This window comes from Trachemys scripta, chromosome 4 (assembly GCF_013100865.1).
Source record: "Trachemys scripta elegans isolate TJP31775 chromosome 4, CAS_Tse_1.0, whole genome shotgun sequence".
NCBI classification, from domain to species: Eukaryota; Metazoa; Chordata; order Testudines; family Emydidae; genus Trachemys; species Trachemys scripta.
The window spans coordinates 47,277,369-47,296,056 of NC_048301.1; the positions used below are offsets into that span (position 1 = coordinate 47,277,369).

At 38.7% G+C, this 18,688-nt stretch overlaps 1 protein-coding gene across 5 annotated transcripts in view; it reads right to left on the reverse strand.

The window, feature by feature from the left end:
* Positions 1-18,688, reverse strand: part of NPAS3 (neuronal PAS domain protein 3) — an 827,431-nt gene that overhangs the window by 134,634 nt on the left and 674,109 nt on the right. The window lies entirely within an intron of this gene.

Genomic DNA, 18,688 nt, shown 5'->3' on the forward strand with positions numbered 1-18,688 from the left:
TATAATGTTAGGATAATTACATATTTCATGATTATACAGTTACAAACACACACATTTATTTAAAGTGATGTAACAGTGTTTAAGAATATATGTGGGGCATAACTTTTTCATTAATATTATTCATTATCTCATCAATCACAGAGAGAATGTTCCATATGAGAAAGGTCAGTTCAGGTCTGGGCTAGCACTTTTTTCTGCTGTTATCAGCTTGTTCCCTTTCAATCTAATAAAACAGAAAGTACGTATCTTCTTGAATGTCTGTTTGTTTTGTATTTGTAGTAAGGAAGCCAGCGGTTTGTAGAATAACAGTAAAACATAGGCATGTGCAAATGTGGGAAATCAGAAACAAACCGAGATGTTGGCTGGTTTTTAGGCAACAGAGATACAGTATTTTAGATTTCAGCCTGAATCTACTGCTGTTGTAGATTCAGCTTAAGTCATGTGCTACTCAAACGTTGCATATCTTGTCATGTTTGCAGAACATTAATATTTCTGATGTAATATGTTGTGCTATATGCGTGGCCAAAGACACAGAGCAGGAGTCAATAGAGGGCTCTGCTAGGCAATAATTTAGTAGCGAGCGGGCCATACATTGAGGACAGTCTCTAGACCACTTTTTATGGGACTATCTGATGTTCCCCCAAGAATCCGACAGTTTCCCTCCTTTGGTTTCCATATGGTTAATGCCTCTAATTTCTCCTTTCTCTTATCATTGCATTTTCCTTTCCCACCCCCCACCCCCCCTTTGACTGGCAAACAGGTACCCAAAGTGATATCCCCGGGTAATGAGCAACCTGCAATTCTGCATTTCTACAGCAAAGCCTTGCCAATTATATTAAAACTAATTATAAACCTCCTCCCCAGTAAAATCACAACCACATCTGAAAATTATCCACATCCTGAATAGAACATGGGTTACATTTTCAGCAGAGTCCCTAGGGGGTTCTATTTAAAACCAATTGCAAACACTCCCACAAAATAAGTGGCTCTAGTGTAGCAAGCAATTTTTAGTGTGGTTCACCTAAATTCTAAAAGTGAAGTTCACATACCTTTACTAAGACCATCAGTGAAAATGAAATAGTTCGATTTTAGCACTAAATCATACTTTACTCTTCTACCAGCTATATCATTTTACAGTAACTATTTTATTCATCTGGTATTGTTACAGAGTGTAAATCAGGATTCATAAATGATCAGTTCATATCCTTTGGGAGGGAGGGATTACATGTAAATAATCCCTTTAATGTACGCATTGCCTCTAAGCATTTCACACAGCAATAAATTGGTAAACTGAATATGAGCAATTAAGAAATTAAATGAAACTAATAAAATGTGTATTTTTTTCTTGATGGTTATTTTGTTTGGGGATTAGTGAATATGAAAAAAAATCACTCTAATTTTGTCTGGAGGTAAATTGTAGAATTTTAATACACAATATCTGTCAGTTTTTCACTATTGTATTTCAATCAAAACTCTCTTCTAGAAATACTTCAACATACCTTTCACTATATGCTTTGGATTATTGACTATGAAGCTCTAGTAACCATTTCACATACATGTACTTCTGTATTACATAGTGACTGACAACAAGGAAAACAGATTCAAAATGTGATACATTTACAAACACTACTTCTATGCTCGTGAAAACGACACAACAGTGTGGCAGTTGTAGATTGGCACCACCCACCATACCTTTCAACCAACTGCTCCCACACCAACAGAAAAAAATCATAGTGAGAACGGCAGCTTTGTCGTAGGTGAAACAGGAAATCACAGCAACAGGAGGTATGATCCTCAGAGGCAGAGACGCACAAATACATGGGATTTATGATTCAGAAGAGGTGAATTTATCAGACACAGGCCTTGATCATTTTAACTTGCCTTTTAAAACAAGCTAGAGACTTTGATTTGAAGAGCTAATGAGGAAGTGCTGCAACACTCAGATCACGGATAGTGATCACTATCCATGATGGATATCACGTAAAGGGTAATACCAGGGGTTCACAATCACCCATATTTTGTTATAGCGGGTCATTCTGGCATTCATGAAGGGGAATGAGATGTTATGTGTGTACATACAATTAAGGCTTTTTTTCCAAGAAAATGATGGAGTTACAAGATTTTTTTTTCTGTGCAATATTACTGTAAAATACTCTTTAAAGGTAGTGTAAATAAACCTGTGTCTTTTCGATAGGCTATGGATGCATTAGTGACACCATTGACATATTTGTAAAATTCAAAAATGAAACACAAAATGCTATTAATTTCTCTTTTTGAGGCACTGGATTACTAAAATAGTTATGATATACTTTGCTATTACTGCCAATCTTGAATTGGATCAGAGATATTTCAAAACTGAGGCTATGGACTTGCTACACCTTCATGGCAATGACAACAAAAATCCCTGAGAAAATCATTGCAACCCTGCTTGACAAAAATGTGCGTAGCCATGGAATAACCCAATATCTAGAAGAGACAGTTTAACAGCATTGTTTATTTCAGCCTGCAGTTTAACAAATACAGACTCTAAAAGGATATATCAGACAGAGAGGATCCCATATAAATGCACAGGTTGGGACTTGTCATTAGCCTATTTACCCCTCCTCAGATCTATATGGACTCTGGGAATAACAAATGCTTCAGAGTGAGGGGCATGCTTACTAGAGTTTGCCCTACAAATTGTTCCATTTACAACTTTTTGCAGGTAACTCAGTACAATCTTTTGGAATTTGTTGGCTATTGCTATATACTGCTGAGAAAATGGCACTTTCAGCATTCTGCAATTCAGCAAAACTGTTAAGCATATGGTGTGTAGCCTATAGGGCTAGCCTGCTTGCTTGGCTAGATATCTTTTCTTATTTTCTTATGGGTTTGACTATTGGTTTTATTAAAATAGGTTATAATAGGTTTACATTAGAGTGTGTATTAGCTGTAACGCAAGGGACTTATAGGCCATATCCTGTATGTTGAGTTAAGACTAAGTTAATGTAGGTATGTTTGGGACTTTTCACCTAGATAGTGGTGATGAGCTAAAGCACAAGGTCCATATATGGTTGCAACCTGTAACAAAGACAGATAAAAGATGCATTGACACTAGGTGGTATAGGAGGGCTACCTAAGTTCATAACCCTCTTTGTACTTAAGAGGTACACCACAATTTGGAAAGAACTGAAATAACTGGTTAAGACAGAAATAACAGATTGAGAATGAGCTAATGTCATTAATATGTATGTATATGCCATCAATCCGTACAAACATACCAGCCTATGGAGTAAGTGTACCCCAACATTTTGTGGGTGAGGAAACTAAATTTGGACATAGAAGGAAGCCTCAGGTGGCTCAAGCTCTATAAGATCCACCGTGCCAAGGAAGCGTCTAAGCTTCTAAACTTCAAGGCTTCTTTGTTCTTAGTGTTTTGTTTATTATCTTTTGTCTATTAGTTCTCAATTGTAAGTTTTAAGTCAGTTAGTTAAGTAAAACTCTAAGTTAACGTCTTTAGTCTTCTATACCCTCAGCTCCTCCTAAGCTTTGCACCTCCCATTCAAGAATTGAGGAACCTGGACCTGAACTCTTTTGGCATGCCAGAGGCAAGGTGGTCCTTTGTCTCTTACCACCAGGTTATCAAGGAAGGGTGTGAGTATATTAATCAAAAGCTTTATAGTACATAATATCACATGTATCTCTAGAACAATATTATTGCCTTTGTAACTCTGATTCTTTTACCATTTGATTACTAATCCATTTTTCTCAATAAAAGTGTTTAAGGCTATATTTATCTCAGTGTGAGTGTCCTTGCAAACTCTGTGTAGCCTGATTCTGGGACAAGAACCTTATTATCTTCTGATCAGATTAATTGGCCCATATTATCTAAAATAATAATATTAACCTCCTAAAATCAGGCAACATGTGAAACCCCACTGAAGTCAATGGGACTTAAGCACATGCTTAAGTGTTTTGCTGAATAGGAATGGTTTGCTGAACAGGACTTCTGCCAGTACCTTTTAACTGCTTTACTGTCAGCCGCCACTCCTACTGCCAAGGATGTCAGCTTGCTGGATGTGGTCATTTTAAATTATCCACTGCTTCAGAGAAGGAAGAAAAGAACCGATTATGCTCATTGATGATCCGTGCTTTCTAACATCAATAATTATGATGTATGCAGCAGGAAAGAGAGCATTAAATTCATACACTACCCTGATTAGTCGAAAAACATGACCTCTAAGTGAGCTGATAAGCATGCAAAATATGGCCTGGAGGAATCAATACAATGCCAGGAATCAGAAGGGCCTGAGTTCTAAATCTGACTATACTGTACCCTTATTTTGAGTCATGATCCTCTCTATGACTTGGTTTGTTTGTATGCATATAGAGTAGTCACCATTAAAAGAAATTAGTATTTGCCAACAGTTACCACACAGTAGAATCTGAGATGATATTGTTTTTCCATTACCTATACTGAGAATAAGAAATATGTGAGGTAACTGTGTAGTATCTGGGGGCGAGGGGAGGGAATATTGACTAAACAGTAACTACTGAATGTGAATCTTTACCTGCTATATAAGTGCATACTGTGTACCAGATTCTTCTCTCGCTAATGCTGGTTTTACAACTGTGTAGCCCCATTGACCTCAACAGAGCTACCCCAGATTTATATCAATTAAATGAACAAAGAATTGGGACTGGTATCTCTTTTTTAGTGGTGCAACTTTAAATAAAAACAGAGATACTTTATTACAAAAATGCTGGTTTAGAAACTTTTTTTCTGATCCCTTTCATACCTTAAAAAGAACAGGAGTACTTGTGGCACCTTAGAGACTAACAAATTTATTAGAGCATAAGCTTTCGTGGACTACAGCCCACTTCTTCGGATGCATATAGAGTGGAATATATCTCAATATTTATTCCACTCTATATGCATCCGAAGAAGTGGGCTGTAGTCCACGAAAGCTTATGCTCTAATAAATTTGTTAGTCTCTAAGGTGCCACAAGTACTCCTGTTCTTTTTGCAGATACAGACTAACACGGCTGCTACTCTGAAACCTTTCATACCTTGTTAAACAGTATTTGTAAATGAAATGCTGCTCCCAAAGCCCCAATTCAACAATTATTAGAGTCAATAGGACAATTTGTGCTTAAAGTTAGGCATGTGCTTAGGTATTTTGTGGCACCAAGGCCATAACCTCCAGTTATACTCACCCAGTCTATTCACTGAGGGGAATAGGTTTTGTTTTTAAAGACTCTTTACCTGATATGTCATAAAATCCTCTTTATTACTCTAAATATCTGAGATATGTTTTACAACTTAGAAGTTTGGTGAAAAATGTAAATATGTTAACATTTCAGTTGACTTTTCCACATCAGAGTCATCATCTCCTGCTGGCAGAAAGGAAACAGAGTCTAATTTGTCTTCTCATCCATCAAGCAGGCATGTCAATATTGTTTGGTAGGCCCTCTGTAGTAAGTAATACTGTATAACCTCTGCATTATAGTAACTATGCAACTCAGTGCTACTGTTCATCTTCTTTGACTGAACATGTACAGTACAGCACGGATGGGGAAACAGACAGTTCAGTGTAAACTCCTTAAGAGATTAGTTTAAATAACTTTTTAAAGGAGAAATATGGTGATAGATATCTCAGTTCAGTGTCATAGTAAAACCTGTTTCTATTTTATGCTATAATGAATATTTTACATGTATTCATTATCTATCTATATTTACTATATTAAATGCTAGGATGGATACATTAAATCATTAATATTTTAATGACTGCATACATCACCCATTTCACATAACTTAGTGTGTTTCTATATACCTGACCCCATCTAGCCTTACCACGGAAGTTTACAGCTGCAGTATGGAACATAATGTGGCAACTGTAACATTGTACTACAGTTTATCGGATAATAGTGATAAAAGAATAATGTGGTATCTTCATTACAGTAGGTTTTCCTTTGGTATTGTATCAGTACCATCTTCATAATGTCTTACATATCACAGAACTAAACTGAATATTTATTAATCAACTGTTTTGACAGAAACTTGATATTTTTACTGCTCTGTCTCATTCCAGGTATTAGTTAGCTGATGTACCTAAAGGAAAAATACAGAAAAATAAAGACTAGTTTAAAAGAAGTAATTGTATAAATTAGCAGAACGAGGAGAAAGAAGTTTCTGCCCAATAGTAATGTGTTAAAATTAAAACTCTTGTAAATTACCCAATAAATAAGACATACATATATGCAGATATATTCAAATGCCATACAATGACATCATCCCCAAAAGCAACAACTTCTCTAGAAGCTGAAACTTGCAAGAAGGATGCTATGGCAAAAAGCAAACAGAAGTTCTGATGCTGCAATATTTCCCCCCAGAATTATTTCTTTTCAACAAAGCAAACAGGAGGAAAGCTGTCATAGCAAAGGCAGCACTCACACAATTTCTAAAATTGGTCTGAGAGTAACAGAATCCCATTCTATTGACATGCTGCTAACCAGTTCCATGTCTGAATGTCCATGAATTTCCCCGGACTTGTTTGGCAGATCTCCACATACATTCTAATAAACTTTGCTGATGCTCAATTCATTTACGGAACACACCTCACTGTTTCACTAATGCTTTTGTTTTTCTTCTTATGAACATTTGAAGAAATAATGAAAATACATTTGTAAATAAACAAGAACAGTGAAATCAAGACTTAATTCTCATGCTTTTTAAATTGCTCTTCAAGTTTATTTAGTGATCATGAAAGATGCTGGGTTAACAACCCTGGAGATGAGGTCCTTTATTTGCCCACAGGACAGAAGCGGTAGTAGTAGCACAGGCTTCTCCACATAATTCCACAGCTCTGACTTAGAAAAGACCATCTCTGACAATGAAGGTTTCACACCTACTGAGTCCTTAGCCTTTCTGTTGAGTCTACCAATAAAGGCCCAAATAGTGTCAATTGTGGTGATGGAGTTTTGCCATGAGGACACCCGTTCACTATGATTTGGAATGCAACCAATAAGCCAGATGGGTTCTGAACCAAATGCTGGTCCCAAATGCTTCTTGAATTGGGATTAAAAACAGGTTCAGAATTGATTTTTGTACCTTGCTCTTACCTCATTTAACCTGTGCTCAATCTCCACCCTGACCCCAGGTCACAGCATTCCATGAACTTGATCCAAAAGTAAATTTTGTGGTTTGGGCCCATTGCCAATCTCATTTCACATAGTTCACTAAACAGTCTGTGAGACTAGCAACTTCTTCACTCCTTTCCACTGGTTTTACATCAGTGTAATGCCACTTACTTAAGTGGAGTCACTTTTGATTGAAACCAACGTAGGAAAGGAGAATCAGACCCTAAAAGTTACTGTTTGAGAAATGTTATGAAAAATATTTTTAATTTTTCCTCACGGGCAAGGGCCAACATTTTCAAAAGTAGCCTTTGATTTTGGGTGCCCAACTTGAGACATCTAAAGTTGGGCACCTAAAAACAGAGGCACTGAAAATCAGAGCTCACTTTTGAAAATTTTGGCCTGAATATAAAATTTTTAACACCTCCCTATGAAGTGGTGATGTTTTCTGTAGGAACTGGGTCAATGATTGAAGATGAAGCCAGTTGACTCACAGTACTATCTATTCATTAGGGTTAAAGCTATCCAACAGAGCTACTACTGTCACCAGGTGCTAAGCTGCTTAGGATGCCTATCTACTATCATAGCCTCTTAATTTCTCTTCGCTCAACTCTCACTATAATATTTTGATTTCTATTTCCTCTGGCTGTTGAACCAGAATGTCAAGGGTGGTTCTTTGCAACTACAAATATAACTTAAATGAGTGACACTTGGGGTGGGAGGAAAAGTTCTATGTATAAGTCTCTCAAAACCCCTATGCCAGCCCGTAAAGGAAATTCTTCAGATGTAATCGTGTGGCCTTTTCCTGGGCAAGGCTCTGCTTGTGTAGGGGTGGGAGATGGGAGTACTTTAAATACCAATGGCAAATTAAGTTAGAATGTTGCTAATTTTAGTAGGTGAATAAAAAGCTGTTTTACATTGCATAGGCCGTAACATCTTGGAGCTCCCTCTCAAACAGAGTAAAAGGAAGGGAGCAAATAATTTCACACCAAAAGGAAATTCAAGCCTAATAATTAGGGAGGAAGGATGAGCCTGCTGGAGGTTTAGGTTTCACAGACAAACTATTTTTTAAAACATTTGGTATACCGCAAAACTGAACAATAAAAGAAATGTTCCTCCTGCTTTCATGGGAAGGAGAGAAGATTTCTGATTCCCTTTTCCCTTGATCAGAGAGAGGAGTGAAATGAATATCCCAGTTCTGCCCACAGCTCCCACTCACTTTTTCATTTGAATTATTGCTATTACTCTTATATTCATTATGTACATACCACCTTGGATACGTAAGGCACTTTACAAGAAACTTAACAATCATGTCCCTATCCTAGGAAGCTTACACTGTAAATGGAAATGGAAACATAAAAGCCCACAGGAAAAAGTGCTCTTCAGGAGAACAGTTTTCAAAAGGATGACAGATCATTTCTATATAAATGTTGCATTGCCAAACTTCTGCTTATGACTTACATTTAGTGCTCTTGGAGTTTTTTACATTAAATTAATTGTCTGCATTTGATGTAGGGATTACCTAATCCTCTACCAACCTTCCCTATGTCATCTTTGGGCCAAAAAGGCTGCTCCTTCTCCCCATGTAGTTCTCCAGTCCAAATACAGATCTCTGTTAGAATGGCATCCTACCCCATAGCTGTAGAAGCATGGTTGAGGAACCAATTCACCTGTGCTCTGCTGCTCTAGCCCTTTAAACCACTCTGGAGTGGACACATATCTGAGTGCACTGGGTTCAGAGGAAACCCTGCCCAGACTAACGGGAAATCTTCAGGGTTGAGCAGCACAACTGTCTTCTCTTGCAGGAGATTTGAGAGGCTTCTCTCTCTTTCTCTTTCTGTGGCACCCGTATCTCTTCCCTCCACTAAAATCTTCTCCTTCTCTAATCCCGTATCGCTCACTCAGTCTCCTGAGGTGCCCGTCAGGGACAGATGAGATATACCTATAGTCTAGTTCACTTCTCTCCAGCTGGCTACTCAGGATGCCCCTATCTTAAACCATTCCACACTTAGAAGCCACTCAAAGCAGGAGCTGATGGAGCAACCAAGAGATGTGATTATGCTAAGTGGCAGTCATGTCAAGGTGAGGGAGAAAAAAGGAGTATTAGGCACCATCCAGCAGCCAAGGGAAAGCAGCCACCTGCAGGAAACAGGAGGCAAAGATGCCAGGGGAAGATGTTGATGATCAGCCCAAAAGACAGGAACACGAACAGCTCAGTGGGGAGTCAGAGAACAGGATGGGAAGCCTGAGACTCTCGCCAAAGGCCAGAAGTTAGGCAAGCCATGACTTTATCTACAAAGAAATGCCCTGTTGGCAACTGGTAATTTACTATTACATCATCCAATGACTTCCTGTTGCACAAAAATTGATATACTGTACAGCAAGACTGTTGCAGGGTTTAAGAATCTGTTCATATCCCAAAGGTGGGACAAATACAGAATGTCCATGTCACTGGCTGTTGCTACAGTTACTTACCTATGCTCTTCCTGCTACTCCAAGTGGCCATTTATCCTCACATTTAAGAAATGGTCATTGATTATTGTATTATTATGTATTTTTTTAAAAAATCTTCTCAATTGGTATGAATTGTGCTTGGCTCTTGTATATTAACCAGGCTTACATTGTATAATAATGACTAGCAGAATGCTGACATATGCTGCAGCATGTCAATGTGTTCGGATCTCTCACTATAGTGTCACTTTTAGTGCAAGAATCACATTTCATATATTGCTGCTGTAGTCGGTTAATTAATAGATATCTAAACACACATTAACTGACCCTAGATTTGGGGCTTCAATTTGTCAAGCTGAGCTGACATTGCTTGATTTTCAATCCCGGTATCACACTTATCCCAATTATAAATCATTACCCTAGTGCCAGCAAATCATTGCAGTCCATTTCCAGCATTCTGAAGCACCCTTGTCTTGCCATAACTCTTGTCTTGTGCAGCACTCAGAACATTTGGAACTGGAGAGTACTTGTTGGCTTCTGCTGCAATATAAATCTCCCCCTCCTTCACAAGTAGCCCTTTATTTTTAACCAGAAGAGGTTGCAGACAGAAACCAATCTAACAAAAGGTGGAACATATTTCTCCATCTGTTTTGCAGCAGTAAAACAGAATGACCTTGTTTTGATTTCATTTACAGTAAAAACATAGTATTTAAAGTATTCGAATAAAGTGACTTTGGCTATTTTATTTATGAATATTGATTTCTGCATAAAAATGATAATTTCTGCTTTCTTCCTTGTAGGTGAATGAGCACTAATATTGGTTCTTAGATGAGTCATAGAAGGCATTACAAGAAATACTGCTGAGGGCATAACAAAGATCTTGTGCTATTTTGCAGAACAGTGCCAACAAGGATGGGAATCGAGTATTTCTCTCTGAGGGCTAGATCTTACTCCCACTGAAGTCTATGGGAGCTTTGCCATCAGATTCAACTTGAGTTGGATCAGGCTGTTTTAGAATAATTCATGGAGTTCTAAATTCAATATAAAATAAGACAAACTATTCTATAATATATTGACTCACAAGTTGTGAGTCCAACTTCTTTGAGAAGAGCAAGGTCTCATCCACATTCAGCCACTTCAACTACAATACCTTGCATTTCTTCTACCTTTAAAACATTTTTATAGTGAAAGTAGAGTCTGAAGTCCTCTGTTTTCTACACAGAACAGGAATAGCTTTTCCATGTTGGTCCAACAATCTGCTTCAACCCAACGTGAAGGGACCACTAATAGGGGTGAGATGATAGTTGACTCTCCATGGCCCATGACTGCCAACAAAGATGCTAATTAGAACAAACTGTAGTGGTGTTTTTTGTAACGTTCACATCTATCCAATAATATTACATAAGCTTCAGACCATCTAAAATTCCCAGAAAACTGCACTTTAAAACAGGTAAAATAGATCCACAACAATTGTAATGTTGACGCCTTCCAGGTTCTGACACAAAAATGCTGTGTGTGTGTTACTTTTTCTCCTCATAAGAATGTTAGGTTGATTATAGGGAATTGGAGCAAAATTAAGTTAATTCTATTTAAAAAAATAAGGGATAAAAGAGCCTAAAATTTCAATCCTGAAGTATATAAATCCAACACAGATATAATAAGTCCAAAGTGCATAGTTGCCTTTGACTTTATGGGAATAAAAGATGGTTGTACAGACAGCCTGTCATATTCAAACCATTTCAAAGGACTTTTTAGAGTAACTGGATTAAATATTTGTTACTGTATTCAAATGTGGCATCCAATTGGCATTCAGAAATAACTCATACATTGCCTGGGATAGTGGGTCTTTTTCTGACACAGAGGATGTTTCGCAGAACATTTGGTTTATTCTCCGTAAATATGTGGTCTGTAAAAGTGCCCTGGGGAATTATAACTCCTACCCAGACAGCCACAAGAAATGAACCGAAAATACCTCAGTTCTGTCTTATGTGTTGAACATCAACTCTGGCTGTGGCACTGCACTGCCTTGAATTGTCTCACTGGATTCACAGTGCGTTTATGGGCAATGATATTAGTGGTATACAAGTGTATATGTTTATATGTATGTATGTTTACTTCTATTGCTGTAAGTAAGTTCTGACAGCATCTTAGCATGGTTATCATTGTAAATAAGAACTTGTTCTGAATGGGTTTTACCAAATAATGTAATGATTGTGATAGGGAGATTTTGTTTCCATCTTTAAAAAAGCATCTCCCTCTGCTTTGCCATCATTAGCATCTGTAAACATGATGCAGCTGGTTGTCTCCTATTAGAGACGCAAAATTTAGAAATTCACCGAGTGACCTGAGAGCCTATACATTCTCCCAACTGTGGTACTTCTACTTGGCAGCCATATTGTTTTATTATCACAGTGTCAGTAAACTCGATGTGTTGCTTTGATTTTCATCTATTATCTACTGTATTTACTGTGGGTGGATTATCTCACAGAACCATTAAGAGAACTGACTGACCCAATAAGAGAAAATAAATGAAGCCACAAAGCAACAAAGCATTAATAAATATCTGCAGGAAGTCTTGGGATATTTGAAATTAGCTAGTGCACACAGAGTGGATGTGAGACACACCACCAGTAGCTATGATGCTTCAGTGATTTCATCTGGTCGACTAGCTCATTTTCTAATTTTTATCTGCAAATATGAGAAGAATCTTAGAAGGCTACCACGCCCTTTCACTTAAGCTTGAAAAAACAACAGAAAAGCAAAAATACTACACAAAGGTGAAAACTTATTACATGTAAAATTAGATTAAAAGTCAATCAAAATCCAACTGTGAATTTATCATTTCAATGAATTTCAATGAATGGTTTAAAATCTGTTTGAAATCTATTTGAAAATGAATATGTAATAGTATAGACATATCTCTTTCAAAGCTAGTATTGTCAGATGTATTCTGTGCATTATAATTCATGAACGGAGTAGATGACTATTTGAGAAGTATTAAAGTGAGCTGACTTTTCAATACAAGTGTCTTCACAATAAGTTTTTCTATTCTTGGCAATTCAGAAATGTAGACAATTGTGCTAGAAAAATAATATGTATTGTAATATTCATTGTACAGTAGTAGTATAGTAAGTGGCAATTCTGGACATTACAAGAGACACAAGGATTATTTTCTGTGATTGCACAGAGAATACTTGGATTTCTTGTGAAGCTTTTGCATTGGAAATGAGATTCATCAGTCTGAACAGGGCAGGGTTAGAGCCCTTAGCAACATGCTTATTTTGTAGAAGGTCACTCAATAATAACTTCCTCTGCCCTCCAAGCTTATTAAGACTGACTGGCATATATTAATGAAAACACCTGATTCTCCAACCATAAAAACCAGACAAAGACTTTATTTTAATATTAAGGAAGGAACCCTTAATTAGCAGGGTTTCAAAAATGTCAGCTTCTTCTATTAGCTGTTCTGGTCCATCAAAGCCATAATCCCTACTGTCAAATTTCATCACATGATAGACAGTTTGCTGGCTGTCTTTTTTTTTTTAAACCTGATCATACTGACTGAAGCTTTTTTATTTTGCCATCACATTTAACAACTTTGAAAGGAGTAAAATCAGCAGAGTAACAGGGAAATGCATGCAAAGTCCTCATGTGTCAGCTAAAAGGAGAAAAAAAATCAGAGGAAACACAAAATATTACATGTCGATACACAGATGTATAATTAAGGACTTTTTGGAAGATTTCTCATTCGTAATATTGATTCTTTTCTGGGGCATACAAATGTGGTTCTGTGAAAACACAAACAAAAAACACAGATTCACAGATGCATTTCCATCTGAGATAAGTTAAAGAAAAAAAGGACAAATGTTTGAAACATTTCTAAGACCTTTTAAGATACACATTTTTTTACTACTAACCCACAGAACACATTCATGTTAGAAGGAATTCATTAAAATGGGTACTGTTTGCACTACCCTTCAAATCAATTTTGTCAAAAATAAACAGAATAAGTACTGTATTTTCTGGCGTATAAGACTACTTTTTAACCCAGGAAAATCTTCTCAAAAGTCGGGGGTCGTCTTATACGCCGGGTGTCGTCTTATAGGGCAGGTGCTGAAACTTCCGAGCCGGACTGGAGAATCTGCGGTTGCCGCATATGGTGGAGGGAGCTCAAAAACGGCCGCGGCCGCATCCCCACCCGATGACGAGGTGAGGGGGCGCTTCACCGGGAAGGTGTAAGTGAAGGGCGGAGCAAGCTGCAGGCGTCTGGGACGCCCGGGGTATGGAAAAAAGAGATAGAGCGGCGCTGTTCCCAGAAAAACACGCCTCTTTCACCCGTCTGGCCCGCCCTTGTATCCTATTACCGTACCTCCTTCTCTGCCTCTCAGATCTCGCTCCTGAGGACTGCAGTGAAGTGGCGCAGGCGCGCATGTGCGAGATCTGAGAGGCAGAGAAGGAGGTAATAGGATACAAGGGCGGGCCAGACGGGTGAAAGAGGCGTGTTTGCGCTACCGCTCTGATAGTCTTGGAGATAGGGAGGGCTGTGCAGGCAGGGAGAGCTGACCAATCCAAGCAGGCTTTGTATACAACAACCAGCCAATTGCCGGTAAGGTACATCGCTTGCCGTGATTGGCTGGTTGTTGTATACTGGGTACCACATACAGTACAGCACCAGTATCTGTACCTGTTCATACAGTATAGCACCAGTACATACAGTACAGTATACAAATGTCCAACAGTCAAAACCCCATCATGGCTCCACCAGCAAGAAGAAAGAAATATGAAGCCAGTTTCAAACTTAAAGTTGTAAACTTTGCCATGGAACATAATAACTGCGCTGCTGCAAGACAATATGGAGTAACAGAAAAGATGGTTCGGGACTGGAAAGCAAATGAAAAAGCATTAAAGAGTATGCCAAGGGGTAAGTGTGCATTAAGAAGAGGCACTCCACATTGGCCAGAACTCGAAAAACATGTAGCAGACATGGTGAATGAGCATTGTCAAAACGGTTATGTAGTGACACGAAATAAAATACATTTGTTTGCACTTCAGTGGGCCAAATCTAACCCAGATCACAGCAACAGATTTCAGGCCACTGTATCCTGGTGTACTAGATTCATGGGAAGGCATAATATGGTACTGAGGCAAAAGATGAAAATTGCCCCAAAATTACCTGCAGATCTTGATAGCAAAGTAAATAGTTTCCATCGATACGTAATACAACAGCGCACTAAACATGGCTATGCGTTAAGTAGTATTGGAAATATGGATGAAACTCCAATGAATTTTGATATGGTTGGAAATAAAACTGTCCATCAAAAAGGTGAAAAAACAATTTTAATTAAAACAACAGGACATGAGAAGTCCAGTTTTACAGTGGTACTAGGATGCACAGCTGATGGCGCCAAACTGAGACCAATGATTATTTTTAAAAGAAAAACAATGCCGAAATTCAAGTTCCCTGTTGGTTGTTTTGTACATGTGAATGAAAAAGGCTGGATGGATGAAGAAGGGGTAAAGCTATGGCTTGATAATGTATGGAGCAGGTGACCAGGTGGACTTATTCAAAAATGTAGTCTACTGGTGTGGGATATGTTCAGGGCTCATTTAACTCCCAGCACCAAGCAAATGCTTGCAAGACTAAACACAGATGCGGCAGTTATTCCTGCAGGATTGACATCGTTGGTACAGCCACTGGATGTGTGCCTAAACAAGCCATTTAAAGATCGCATTCAAGAACAGTGGAATGAATGGATGGTTAGCGGCGAAAAGTCATTCACAAAAGGAGGAAACATGCGTGCTCCACAGTTGGATGTTTTGTGCAAGTTTGTCATAAAAGCCTGGAATGATATTGATGCAGAAACAGTAATCAAGTCTTTCAAGAAGTGTGGCATATCAAATTCATTAGATGGTATGGAGGACGACTACTTGTGGCAAGATGAAGAGGAAGCCGAAGCTGAGACCACACCATCTGATACGGAATTCGATCCATACGATGACTGCCTTACAAATGTATCACAAGATGTCATTGATGAACTTATGATATCAGATGACGAACAGGAGGATTTTGAAGGCTTTTAAAGGGAAACTGTCATGCCAGCAAAACCTGTAAAAATACCGTAGCTTGCAGTTATGATGGGCGTTGCTAACTCGCCAGGGACTTGCCCGGCACTTGCTCTCTCTCTCGTTTGTTATCTTCCTCCTATCATCATCAGTTCCAGTTTGGTTGACAGCTTAGAAAACAAACAGCATGGCAGCTCCCATGGGTTTATTGTCTTATCCTTCCTTTCAGCTTTAGAGTGAATTAGGAAAAGTTTAATCCACTTGCACTGTTTTATGTTTACATGTTTGATGACAAACAGCCTTATGTTTATAAGTGACAGTTTTCCTGCTAAGTACCTGCATGTCATAAGCATTTGAATTAAAATTACCATATTGAAATCAAATCTGATGTTTTTTTAATTTTTTTTTCGTGTGCGTTGGAAGAGGGGTAGTCTTATACGGCGAATATATCCCAAACTCTATATTTTAACTGGAAAAGTTGGGGGTCGTCTTATACGCCCAGTCGTCTTATACGCCGGAAAATACGGTACATGTATTTTAAAAGATTTGTGTTTAAACGTGTATAAACTCTCATGTAAAAGGAAAAACACTTTCCTACACTTACAAACAAGTCCAAGCAATTCCTGCAGATATATAAGTAGAACACACACAAGACTTATTTGAATGAACCACATGGTAAAGACCTGACTTTATATAATGAAGGATACAATTAAGAAAAATACTATAAACAAAACATTATAGAATAAGCATCAGGAGCATGAAATAATGACTATCATACAAAGGCATTGTAAAGAACCCAGCCAACACCTTCCAAACCACACCATGCGATTCTAATAGTAGTTTACAGATTTTATTAAGTTGATATCCTCATATTCAACTTTTACTTATTTATCGCATCTCTGCAATCTTTCCTTCTTTTAGCAGCCAGAAATGTATACATTTGAAAGGCAATGATACAGAGATGCAAAATGTATACTTTTTATACTGCTTTTTTCTGTAAATTAAGATTATTTCCTTCAGATTTTTAAATGTCCTTATATTTGTTCTGTTAATAATGATCTAGACAGTATTGCAATGTACAGGGTGCTTTATAAAACATACAGTAGAATAAAAGAAATCTCTGTCCCAGAGAATTGATCAATTAACAGAGACAAGAAAAAAACCACAGGACAATTACTCACGTAAGGGAGAGTTCACTGGGAGAGATCATTGGGAGAACACACAGAAAGAGTTCAGGGAACAACTGAGTTTTAAGGGAGGATCTGAAGAATGAAAGAGAAGGGCGGTTGGCAAACTTGGCAGACTAGAAGTGCAAGACTGCTCCAAGTGTAGGAGGTAGCATGAAAGAAAGTGCACAGCAAAGAATGAGAGAAGGAAATGAAGGGAACAGTGGAGAGAAAGGAATGAGAGTATTGGAATAAAGAAGAAATGAGAGTAGAGATGTAGGCACTTATAAATTATGCAGGACGTTGAATTCGACATAGTAAAAAAATTGAAGTCAGTCAAAGGATTGAAAGAGCGCAGTGATATGGCTGGATCTGCGATATGGTCAGAGTGGCAGCAAGGATAACGCAAGGATAACGCTCTTTGAACAGTGGTATTGTAGGGAATGTGGAGAGGTGAGAATCAGGGTGGCCAGAGAGCAGAAAGTTACAGTAATCTAGGTGAGAGATGACCAAGGGATTTAGCAGTGGGAACACAAAGGAAAGGAAGGATGAGTTGTATTGATGTCAGATGATGAAGCAACTGTACTTAGTGAAAGACTGAATGTGTGGAGATATGGCACAAAAGGTCAAGATAAAAATGAAACAAAGATTGTGAATTTGGAACAGGTGGGAAATAGTGGATTTTAAGTGGTGAGAGAGATGGGAGGAAGTGGCGAAAGATTCTTATTTACATGCACTTCTACAGCAGTGAGCACTAGTACAGAACAGACTTAGATCAAAAAGTGCCAGCACTTTGGAAGACTCTACCCACTGTAATGTGATTCCCAATTTTACAGACAGGGTACAACTCTGGAGCTAGAACAATCTTTCAAACAGTTGGAACTTTTTAAAGGGTGCCACTGCATCTGAGCTTTATAGCATCTATTATCTGGATTAGTAAAAAAAGCAAGAATGTCAGTTTTGATTAGATTGAGATATCAGCAAGAAATCCAGGCTCAGATATCACATGACCGGGATGTGTACAGTCATGCCTTGTGGCTGGAGCAAGCATCAAACCCAACAGTCAGAGCAGGAATCAGCCTAGTGATCAGAACAGGAGTCAGTAGCCAGGAATCGGAGCCCAGGGCCAGAGCCTCAATCAGAGGATCACAGGAATCAGAGTTTAGGGTCAGAACCAGACTCAGAAGCCAGATGCCAAAGCTTAGGGTCAGAACTGGAATAAGACTATGTCAACACTGCAATTAAAAACTCGCGGCTGGCTTGTGCCAGCTGACTTGGGCTTGAGTGGCTCAGGCTATAGGGTTGTTTAACTGCAGTATAGACATTTGGGCATGTGTTGAAGTCCAGGTTCTAGGACCCTGAGAGGGGTGAGGGTCCCAGAGCTCAGGCTCCAGCCCAAACCCAAACGTCTACACCACAATTAAAGAGCCTCGTGAGCCCAGGCCAGCTGCGGGTGTCTAATTGCTGTGTAGACATACCCTCAGAGGCACGGAGTTGAAGCCCATGGTCAGAACTGGAGTCAGAGGTCAGGAATTGGAGTTGAGGGTCAAAACCGGATTCAGAAGCCAGATGCCAGAGCCAAGGGTCAGAGCCAAAGTCAGAAGTCAAGAATTGCAGCTGAGTGTCAGAACTGGGGTTACGTGGAGGGAGTAGGGTTGCTATTTGGTTGGACGTATGACATAATCTTTAATTAAAGATTAATCTTTAATTTCTGGAGACTCCAGGACAATCCTGGAAAGTTGGCAACCCTAGGAGGGAGGCCAGGCAGGAGCAGGGCTGGGTCTAAGGGTGGAGCCAGGCAGGGGCAGGAGCTATCACAGCTGCTGAACTGCTCATTCTTCCAACCAATCAGGTGGCCTACTACAGGCCAGCAGTATGTGCTAGATTGCCCA